Genomic DNA, 10,913 nt, shown 5'->3' on the forward strand with positions numbered 1-10,913 from the left:
AGCTGTCTTTTGGGGACTCTGCGCCACCTGACGCGTTAGTGGACTGGAAGCTGTAACCCAAGATGGCGCCTATTCAAAGCAATGAGAATTGCCTTGATTTCTGCTCGCTACAATACTTTGAGTGGCAAAATTTGAAACACAGCTGAGTAGCGGCGCCATATCCAGTCCACGCTCCGTCCCCTAATGGACTGCATGATTTAGAATGTTATTCAGCAGCCGCCAGCTTGCCGAGCTCTTCTCAAGATTCACAGCGGTGGGATCTCTTCCAACTCTTCGATGCAATGCTTCAATGCAGTGAGAGTAAGCCTGAGCTCAAAATTGACTGTACTGACTTTGTCTGCAGATAATGATGACAACAATATATCTTCTGTGTCCACTACATCAGCATACAGAGGAAGCCCACCTTCGACATCTCTATGCTGGCTGCATTGCTCATGCAGCGGGACATGACGGGCTACAGCTGCCCCCATCCCCCGCTTCGACCTTAGCCAGTGAGCAAATTCTCTTCATGTTTTTATGGCCAAGCTTGTCCAGCTCAAGCGGCTTTCGTTTCACCCCCTCTACCAACATCTGGTTGCTTGAGGCGTCCTGGCAGGAGAAATTGAAGATGGAGCCCCAATTTTTCTCAGGGTATCCTTACCTCTTGGCTCCTGAGAGAGTCAGGCTGAGGAAGGGCTGGGCTATCTGTACAGGTGGTGCAGACCATTCAGATGGCAAGGGCACAATCCACCCAGTAGACAACCTCCGGTTCTGAAAAGTCAAACTGGTTCATGCCTCCTCCCCTCAGAGGGCTTCCCCTCAAACCAAATCCTTCCTTTGTCTAAAGAACCTCAGGTGTTCTATCGCGTTGAGGGTGATACAGATGGATTCTTCTGTCTTCCAAACCATGCTTAGGCAAGGGTGACAAAGTAACATCTGTTTTTCCAAGTCAATGCTTACGCACATTATGTTGGACGCACGGCCCCCATCAGGTTCATTGCATCTCCCAAGCCTATAGGCAGGCAGTAATAGACCCTCCTGCTGTGGCCTGTGCATACTCTACATGCAGTATGGAAGTGTTGACAGCCTTTTCAGAGTCTGAGCTCACTGGAATGACACAGCACTGGTGAAATGCATGGGTCATGTGTTCGTTGTGCAGCTCTTGACTGATTCCAATGAATGGTAGCTTGCTAAACAAGAAGGTTGTATCTAGCAAGGTTGTGCCTTGGTTAATTTACTTACCATTTGTTAAGCAGTGCATAAATGTCAGATGATAGGATTAGCTGCAAAATGTGGAGGATCACACTATAAAGAGCTAACACATGAAAGCATGGTAGACTTACTTTGATGACCAAGCAAGACAGCTATCTACAGTACAAAAGCAACAAGGTATGTAATTGTCAACTATGTCTGTAGCATCCAAAACTTGCCAATGCTATTTAAATAGTTGGAGATGTTTGAAGATTAGGTACATATGTAACTGGACACTGACACATTTTATGTTAATATAATACCTGTAAGATATGTGACATGTTCTGCAAAAAAAGAGATCGGTATGCAAGAGTGCTAAATGTTTTAATTTTCAACCACAAAAGTGACAGGTGTGTGTGTGGAAGGAGTGGAAGGCCATGGTTGGGGGATCAGACTGGAGATGAGTGCTCCCCTGCATGGGTGAGGTCTAAATACCTCATCCATGATCATGTTTCAGCCCTGGTCTTGCCTGATAGGATATTGTGATGGCTTCCTTCCTTGTTTATAATCAGCCATATTTCTATAACCAAGAAACTTGCTCAATAAGGTTCAGCTAGTTATGTCCATTTAGGTTACTCACCGTTTGTTGTCCAGGCGTAGTCATGTGTATTAAGCGGATGAATGAATAGAAGGGCAACGTGTGTGTGTGTGTGTGTGTGTGTGTGTGTGTGTGTGTGTGTGTGTGTGTGTGTGTGTGTGTGTGTGTGTGTGTGTGTGTTACAACAACAAAAATAATGGATATACCGCGGCAACCCAAAGCAAAGAAAAAACAGAACATCATAAACATTTGCTTAAAGTGGCCCTATTATGCTTTTCCACATTTTCCCTCTTCTTTAGTGTGTTATATATATTTTTGTACATGTAAAAGGTCCATAGAGTGTAAAACCTGAATTCCACGCCTAAAAGGAGTTACCCTCCTCCTCAGACACACTGCTCCTGAGCTGCCTGAAATGGCTCGATTGAATTCTCTCCTTCACTTCTGTAACTTGACTCCCTCAAACAACAAAAGAACGAGACGGAGCTGAAGCTCTGGAGGAAGAGTTTTTGGAAATGTGAAACGTTGACCAATCACAACAAAGCAGGCTAGCTGACCAATCAGAGCAGACTTTGCTTTCTGGAGGGAGGAGCAATAATAATAATAATTAAGCCTTTATTAGTCCCACAATGGGGAAATTACAATTCTCTGCATTTGACCTATCCTGGAGGAGCGCTGGGCTGCTAAGAGGCACCAGGGGGGCAACTTGGGGTTGGGTGTCTTGCTCAAGGACACCTCGGCATGTTGGCTGAAGAGGGGTTCAAACCACCAACCTTGTGGTTACAGGACAAGCGCTCTACCTCGTGTGCCACAGCCACCCCAAGTGCTACAACAGAGCATTTCAGAGAGGGTGAGAAGAGGTGCTGCAGGACAGCCAGGATGAGAAAAACAAGGAGGATTATGAGCATTAACACATGTAAACATGTAAACCCATTAAAAAACTATTTCAGATCTTGGTGTCCTTTTCACTGCATGCCCTGTACACAGCAGTTACTAACAAAAGAGAGTGACGCCATCAACGGGTGCCAATTTATCAACATTTCGATGCCATGGTTGGCCACACAGGGCTGAAATACCAACCACAGCCCAACAGCACAGATTGTAAAGCCCTCTGAGGCAAATTTGTAATTTGTGATTCTGGGCTATACAAAATAAACTGAATTGAATTGAATTGAACAGTATCTCTCCTCTGAACAAGAAATTACATTGTCCTTTTTTGGCTCCTACAGATAGTATGCCTATGAAAAGGGACTTGCTTAAAAGCACCTAGTGTAAAGGTGCCTTTTCAAGGAAAACATATCCTCTCCCTGGCCATATTATGTAATAAAATGTTTTTTTGAACGCAATTGGTTGCCTTCTATGTTTTTGCATTATAGACCAAACTTCTTTCATGGATTAAATTAAGTAGTTGCTGGCAGTCTTTGATAATCACTTGTTGTGCATGTTTGTGTGAATGTCATAACATATGATAACATTAGGATTTGATTTATTGTTGGAGTTTGATTTAATCATAACAGACTGCCACTATCGATTATAGCTAAACGTTTGAGTATACCTAAATGTTTCAAGCTTGAATATATGACATCTGCATACTGAAATTAATGTGAATATAGAGTGGTTTGAATGGTTCAAGATATAACCTGTTATATTTAGTAAATGACTAAAGGCTTTTCAAACACACACACACACACACACACACACACACTTCAGCACCCCTAAGTAACTACAGTCAGAAAAGAGGAAGCATATAGAAGTGCAGGTGTGAGCATGCTGAGTCAAGGACTTTCCAACTCCATTAGAAAAGATAAAGAGATATCATGCCAGGAAGAGAGACTCATGAAAGAGTTACCATTCCCCAATCAGAAAGGCAGAGAGATATTATGCGAGGACTGTAGGCAATAAAAAACGATTGTGATAAGAGAAAGCTCAGCCAACCTGCAGTTCAAAGGAAATGGGGAAGAGCTTACAGATCAAAAAGACAGTGTCACTGTATGTAAGACCATGTCATGTTAGCTCTCCGGAGAGTCAGTTTGAAATTTAACAAACAATTGAATAGTTGTCAGGCGCCTACAGAGTAGAGGAGTGCAGCTTCTGGGACACTTCTGGCCTGTGTCTGGTGGGGCTGGTGGAAGAAAAAGTCAATTCCCAACAGTGCCATAAAAACATGATAAAAATATAAATGCATACATACTGTAATTATATTTTACTTAATGGGTTAAGTTCCATTTCCCTCCAATTCTAAACACAAAACCCCAGAAAAAATGCTTTTATATGTAATGAATACAAGTTAATGCAGTAATCAATGAGCATTATGCATTAATAGTGACCTAAATTGCTGCACATACAATTGCTGCTACTTAAAACCATTAAAATAGGTAACAGCACAAATTTGTTTAGAACTATTGAGAGCTTCATGAACCTTGTGACCATGTGGTGGCAAGATCAAAATGTGTCACAATTTTCCCTTTCAAAGGGTCTGAGTTGTAGTTATACATTTGTTACTCTGTTTAATGTAAAAAAAAAGGATAGGAACTTGAAGGGAACAGTCTCTTGATTTGTGACAAATGTCTGGTCATTGTATGCCCATCTCACCTGTTTCAAAGGGTTCCTCCTATCATATCACTGTATTACACTAAAGGTATAAAACTTTGGTTTATGGGTTGATAAAGGCTGACTAATATCTCATAATTAGTACAGACAGGGGGTGTACCCAGTAACATTGCACCATACAAACTGATACTTGCCTCAGGGTAATGTCGGTCATACTACTGCAGTAAGATAATAGGAACAATAAGGTCTTCATTAGGACATTTTTAGGAGACAAAGCCAACACAGCTGAATGAGAGTCTCAATAAAGTGGAAACTAGTGGATTTTCAGTTAAGAGGCCTAAATCCTCAGTCATGGCATGGCTCTGCCCTGTTGTCCTCTGCCTTGCTGTCCTCTGCCTCCATGCCAGCTCTCCTTGTGCTGCTGCCCCATCAAGGGATGAGTTGCGGTCAGTATCCACTGGGTCCACCAGAAACAAGCTGCTGCTCATCTCCTTCGATGGCTTCCGCTGGGACTATGACCGAGATGTTGAAACCCCTAACCTGGATAAGATGGCTAAGGAAGGGGTGAAGGCAGCTTATGTTACTCCACCCTTCCTCACCATTACCAGCCCTTCGCACTTCACAATGCTGTCAGGTAAAGTTAAGCGCTTTATATTTTAAACGGTAGCCAATCTGCCAAGCCTTTTCAAGTGCCTCAGAGTATAATGTGTAAATGCAAAATAACTGATATCAGCACACATTCTGTAAACTTACTGATTGGAGAGATAAATAGTTTACTATCGAACAATTATGGAATCATGTTAACTTTGTAGCTTGATTCTTGCACATCTTTGAAAAGCTCAAGAGATGTCTCCTGATTACCATTTTGCCACAGCTACTTGCAGATAATACACTTACTAAAAAGGGTCCATTGCATTTTTCTGTTCCCAAACTTGGCTTAGAAACAGAAAGGACAAATGAGTTGAGAGTTTCTATGATTGATCATGACTCCATGGTGATTGCCCAACCTGCAGCTGATCACAAGAGCACTCTCCTGTCAGTTCGCTGACCATAAGTGTTTCAGGAAGATTTGCCCAAATTTCTGTAAAGAGAGAAGTTAACTTAAGAGCTTGTCATTGTGTGTTAGCAGAGGATGGTTATTAGCGATTCTGGCGTGTGTACCCAGTGGCTATTGGACTCCATGGCCAATCAGAGGGGCCCAATGCTGAGATCAGCAAAGCACAATCCCCCTGGAGTCCAGACACTGGTGGTGGTGATTATGATTCAATTCAATTCAGTTTATTTTGTTTAGCCCAAAATCACAAATTACAAATTTGCCTCAGAGGGCTTTACAATCTGTACACATGCGACATCCTCTGTCCTTCCCTCACATCGGCACAGGAAAAACTCCCCTAAAAAAATCCTTAACAGGGAGAAAAAAGGAAGAAACCTATGGGAGAACGACAGAGGAGGGATCCTTCTCCCAGGATGGACAGAATGCAATAGATGTCATGTGTACAGAATGAACAACATAACAGAGTTACAACACATTCAATGTATATGACATAAATGATTCATATAATCAGAGTAGGAGCAGAGTAACGAAGGAAAAATTAAGACTACTTATAATAACAGCAGCAATGACTATAGTAGAATTTAAATAATGATATAGGAAAAAGTATTAGTAATGTGACTAATAATAACAATCGAAGTAGCAGTGGGTGTCAGCCGGGTCACAGCAGGAGGCACAACCACGGTCCAGGTACCACAACGAGTCATGGAAACTGCGAGGCGAGAAAGCAAAAAAGGGCTTCAGGGTGGAAGCAAAGCCAATATGCGTAATGGTACAGGGAATAGCAATAGTAATGTAATGGACTACTAATAATAAAATGGTTGTAGCAGTGGGTGTCAGCAGGGCCACAGCAGGAGGCATGACCACAGTCTAGGTACGGACACGATTGCCGATGATGAAGGGACACGTCTGCAATATGCTGAAATGACAACTGACCGCAGCAGAGAGCATATTTTTAAAGTTTGACAGCAAAGATGCGATTGGCTAAGGGAATCCGTGGCCGAAACTCGTTGGTTCATTTTCTACGTGAACGCCCCCCAATCACCTGATAGAGTATTCACGGGGACAGAGTGAATGAGTATGTGAATGAACAGGAGTGTAACGCTAGTCTTCCTGACTGAACTTTCACTAAGCTTCATTTAGATTTCTTTCTCACAATTGAGATCACATCTTTTTTAATATGTCAACATTGTGGTTTCCACACTACATGACTGACCGGCATCAGGGGGTCACACACTGCAGTTTCTTTCACCAAGAGAACTCCCCATCTCCAAAGTACATTTTGTCAATAAAACACATGTCATTCTAAGTTGTTCTTTCATGTCTTATCGTTCTTTCACGATAAGCACACTCAGTGTGAGTCTCTGTGAGAGTGAACCCTGAAGGAATCCTGTGGGAAAGGCTATAAAACATGAGATAAGTTCACTTAAGCCAAGTTCACACTACACTACTTTCACAGTTATCCCAAAAATCTGAACAAACTATATTATATATATTGACAGTAGTGTTTCATTCTTGGCATTAACTCAAACTCATGATGGGCTTTAGATCCTAGGGACGGATCTAATGTCCATGGACGACAGGACCCCCCAGTTGCCAATGGGTATTTTGAACACATTTTAAAAGACATATGGAAAAAACTTTGCACGCTGTAGCAGGAGGTGGTAAGTTGGTTTGAACAGATCTAACTTAATGAGGTGGTCTTGTTTTCAGTAGTTTTACATGACATTCCACGGTATGTCATCAGGCCTAAACAGAGTCAGATTGTCTGATGTCCATAGGGGCTTATTGCAGAGGACTGGAGTATAATAGGAAAAAGTCCTGCAGCCTGTTGACTTCTTTTTAACTCTACAGCATTCTGAACTGTTTGAAGACATTAGCAATAAGTCAAACTAATTTTTTTTTACAATAATTAAGATTGGGTGAAAAAAAAGTTTGTGTTAGAATCATGAAGAAGACAAAAAGACCTAATTTTAGCTATATTGCATATGTGGAAAAGGTAAGATATATCAGTAATTTATTTAATGTGCTGATCAAAAGAGAGGCAAGGATCATATGTATTCTGGGCTGTCAAACATTGAGAAATCAGACATTTGAGAGTTAGTTGTTTCTTGAGCAAATTGAATATGTTAAGCAGAGCCAAAGACCAGCATGTCATTTCTGTCAGAATTTAAGATTAAAGCCCAAAGGGTTATTGTAAACATATACTAAGTTCTTTACTTATTTCCATTCCCCTCCCTCAGGACGTTACGTTGAGAATCACGGAGTAATCCACAACATGTGGTTCAACACTACCACTCAGGAGAAGAAGCAGTACTAGGCGGCTCAGTTTGTTGACTCCTACTGGGACAATGGCATCTTACCCATCTGGATAACAGCACAGAGACAGGTTCTATAGATCCGTCTATCTGTTTTCTACCTATTTACCTAAAATATTTTCCAACTCTATGTGAGATCACAATTACAGGAGAATTTTTGTTATAAATGAATAATTGTTTTATATTCTTCCAGGGTTTGAAAGCAGGTTCTCTGCATTTCCCTGGCACGGCAGCCACATACAAAGGAGGGATTGTGAAGGTTAGGCAAGTGGAATCAGGTTTCTATGATCATTCTAACGAGACAGATTGGAGGCTGAACATCGACAAGGTGATTGGAGAGTGGTTCCATCAACAGGACTTGGACTTCGTCTCCTTGTACTTCGGGGAACCAGATTTGGCTGGGCACAAATATGGACCAGACTCAACAGAACGACGTGAGATGGTCCAGCAAGTGGACCGTACGTTGGGCTATATTCGGGACAAGATCCATGACCATGGCCTTACTGACAGGCTCAACATTATCACCACTGCTGACCACGGGATGACTACAATTCTACGGAATGGACTAGTTAAGAAGATCATTCTCTCTAAGATCCCTGGCTTTAGCTTCAAGGATATCCAGTTTCAATTGTTGGATTATGGTCCAGCTGGGATGCTGCTTCCTAAAGAGGGGATGCTGGAGAAGGTCTACCAGACTCTGAAAGGAAGTCATCCTCATCTTCATGTGTATAAAAAGGAGGACATGCCAGCCAGACTGCACTACAGTAACCATCCTCGACTCCTACCCATCATACTCTTCGCTGACCCTGGATACATTGTCAATGGGGTGAGAGCATTTGGTGTATGTAGCCCATATTCAGTCGGTTTAGAGTTCAAAGAGTGTATCTGAGTTTTGAGGAACTCAGATACAATATGTTTGAGAATTGTTGCATGCTATGAGGGCTAAAAAGTTAGATTTGCTTTGATTGGGGTTTAAAAATGTGCAACCAGTACTGAGTGCCCTTCACCTTCCAGCTTACATGCACAGTCCCAATTTGTTTAAAGGTCATCTTCACACAAACGGTAAGGACAGATGTACCTTTTGAGCAGATGCCTTGATTGTCCTGTGGTGCCTAGTAAAGAAACAGAGTGCCAGAGAGTGCAGTCCCACCATGGAAAGGAGGCAGTGTGTCAACTCGGATGCTGTCGATAGAGAAGGGAGGAGTGTAAAAGTCATTATCTGAAATCACCATCCACAAATACTAAATCTAGCCAAGGCAGCACTTAGGCGGTCACGCCAGTTGTAAACTGAAATGTGCAAATACAATATCATACAATAGCTATTTCAGGTGCTGTCAACAAAGGTTAATAATGCTAAAAACATGTCAAGCATTCATGGCACACAGACAAGCCGTCATATAAGCAAAACACACACAAAAGAACAGCACTAGGCGAAGACATTCAATGCTACACCATTTACTGCATTACCGTCAGTTTTGAATGGACGTTGTGCCCGTCACCTAGCTTCCCAGTCCGTTACAACTTCATCAATTTAAAAGGTTCTGCATGATCATGGCGTGTCACCAGTTGTCTAAGACACCCCCTATCTGTGTCATCACATTTCATGTGAGTTTCTTTACTTTATATAATCAAATGTAGGTAATAAATCCCCAACATTATTACATGACCATGTTTCACATGAAAAAATATTTTTTTTGTCTATATAGTTATTACCACTAAACAACAACAAAGGAGAGCACGGCTTTGATAACGAAGTTATGGACATGAAAGCCTTCTTCAGGGCAGTGGGGCCCGACTTCCATAAAAACATGATGGTAGATCCCTTTGACCTGGTTGACGTGTACCCTCTGATGTGCCATCTACTGGGGATAAACCCAGAGATCAACGATGGATTTCTGAACAATACCAAACACATGCTCGTTCCCAAGAAGAACACAGGAGGAGACAACAACAGTAAGTGTATAAATATATTCATTTAAATACAGTATATATATTCCCATTAATTCAGTGCTAGAGAATTGTGAGTGACTGCAAAAGTTTATTTTTGACCTTACTTACAATTACTTTGACAAAAGCAGCTCAGCAACAAGTACACTTATTAGCTTCTTCCTAAGCTTTTAACTGTATCTCAGATGGCTTTTGCTTGGTTGTCAGTGGGCTCAGCTGTTGGGACTTATTGGGATGCACAGAAGATCATATTGAGAAAAGTGGGATGTACTATTTTCCAGAATCCCAACAGAGGAAAAGGTTAAGGCTAACACAGAGCCTCCACTGGCAAGAAAGAACCATCCATAACTTGGATCAGAAAATGAAACTATGAGAATTGTTTCTTTGACACCACTTATTTCATGTCATTTACAAAGTGGAGTTTTACCATTAGAGTAAAAGAACAGCCAAGGGGTCACTTATCTGCCCCAGTGAAGCTTACTAATACATGAAACATTTTGAACAGATTGCTACAACAAACTTATATGTAACCTGACATCTAGTACCGAACATGAATGATATTTATAGCAAACAGCTATATTCCAGTATCTCATCATCATCATCTGCAGTCACTCAAGGCGAGAATGACTGTCCTCTCTGTTGGTTTGTCTACTTCTGAGTCTTCAGATTGCTTTTAAAGGCCAAACCATGATCATATTTTGGTGCAGTGTGGGCAGAGTTAAGTGGTGGTGTTTGCAGGTGGTTAAGCCTTATTCTCTTTCTCTGCTTGTGTTGCTGTTGCTTTGTCTCTGCAGCATGGTAGAGTTCCGTTTCATTTGAGCAGCTCCTTCCTGCTCGGAATTTCTTACAGTTGCACCTGTCCTGTCCTACTACCATCACTTGCCGTGATGTAGAATTAGTTCAGACTGCCCTTGATATTGTCTTTGAAACGTTTCTCTTGTATGCTGTCACTTATCCAGTCAAGCTCACCATTGCTGTTGTGTACCGCCCACCAGGCCCTCTTGGTGAGTTCCTGGAGGAGCTTGACACACTAGTCTCGCACTTCCATGACGATGGCTCCGCGCTCATCATGCTCGGCGACTTCAACATCCAGACTGATAAGTTAGAACCTCTGCTTTCCTTCCTCTCCTCCTTTGACCTCTATCGCTCTCCCTCTCCTCCTACCCACAAGGCCGGCAACCAGCTGGATCTTATCTTCACTAGACACTGTTCTACTGCTAACCTCTCTGTCACTCCCCTCCAGCACTCGGACCACTACTTCATGTCCTACTCCCTCTCCCTC

At 42.1% G+C, this 10,913-nt stretch overlaps 1 pseudogene; it reads left to right on the forward strand.

Moving 5' to 3' along the window:
• The first annotated feature begins 4,666 nt into the window (after positions 1–4,666).
• Positions 4,667–10,913, forward strand: part of LOC129093884 (ectonucleotide pyrophosphatase/phosphodiesterase family member 7-like) — a 9,511-nt pseudogene continuing 3,264 nt past the window's right edge.

The sequence above is a fragment of the Anoplopoma fimbria genome, chromosome 7, assembly GCF_027596085.1.
Source record: "Anoplopoma fimbria isolate UVic2021 breed Golden Eagle Sablefish chromosome 7, Afim_UVic_2022, whole genome shotgun sequence".
Taxonomy (NCBI): Eukaryota; Metazoa; Chordata; class Actinopteri; order Perciformes; family Anoplopomatidae; genus Anoplopoma; species Anoplopoma fimbria.